The sequence below is a fragment of the Triticum dicoccoides genome, chromosome 7B (assembly GCF_002162155.2).
Source record: "Triticum dicoccoides isolate Atlit2015 ecotype Zavitan chromosome 7B, WEW_v2.0, whole genome shotgun sequence".
In the NCBI taxonomy this organism is placed as follows: Eukaryota; Viridiplantae; Streptophyta; class Magnoliopsida; order Poales; family Poaceae; genus Triticum; species Triticum dicoccoides.
In genome coordinates, this window is record NC_041393.1 from 113,219,317 (window position 1) to 113,220,012 (window position 696).

The following is a 696-nucleotide window of genomic DNA, read 5'->3' on the forward strand; positions in this document are numbered from 1 at the left end:
GTCTTGGGGACGCAGATGGAGCGGCTGTCCCGAGCCGGCACCGCGATGATGACGGCCCTGTGGCCGGACTCCGTCCATCCGCGCAGCTTCTCACGCCTGGCGCGCTGGTTGGAGATGGGCCCGGACCACCTTGGCGACTGGCGCGTTTCTGCCGCCCGGGCCGGTGCTGAGATGGCACTCCGGTCGCGCTGTCTTGGCATCCGGATCTTCAACTGGACACGTTGATGGGCCAGCACGCTGGTTCGAAGCAGTTGCTGCAGGAGCAAGCCGGCCGGATCGCCTCCCGGGCCAGCTACATTGCCGAGTTCACCTTCCACGACGAGTTCCATCCGGAACGGACAGAAGACGGCGCGGTCGTGGATGGCGACGACTACGGCTTTCTTCTTCGCGACCCGGAGGGGAGCTCGGAGGAGACGGGTGTCTACGGCGACGCGAAGGCCGAAGAGGACACGGGTGCCTCGCTGGACCCGGAGGTCGGCAAGGGGGAGCCGTCGACGTCACGACACGGCGCTGGGGATGCCTTAGAAACTTTGTGTAGAAAACTTGTTAAGTAGCAGGTCCACCCACCCACTGGGGGTTTTTAGGGTGTAATGAACTCGGGCCGTGGGCCTTTGCTTTAAACATTTGTGTGTAAATGTTATGAGTGCTTGTTTGCTCTTTGCCTTCTGCTTTTTTGAACCAATTTCGTGCGCTTCT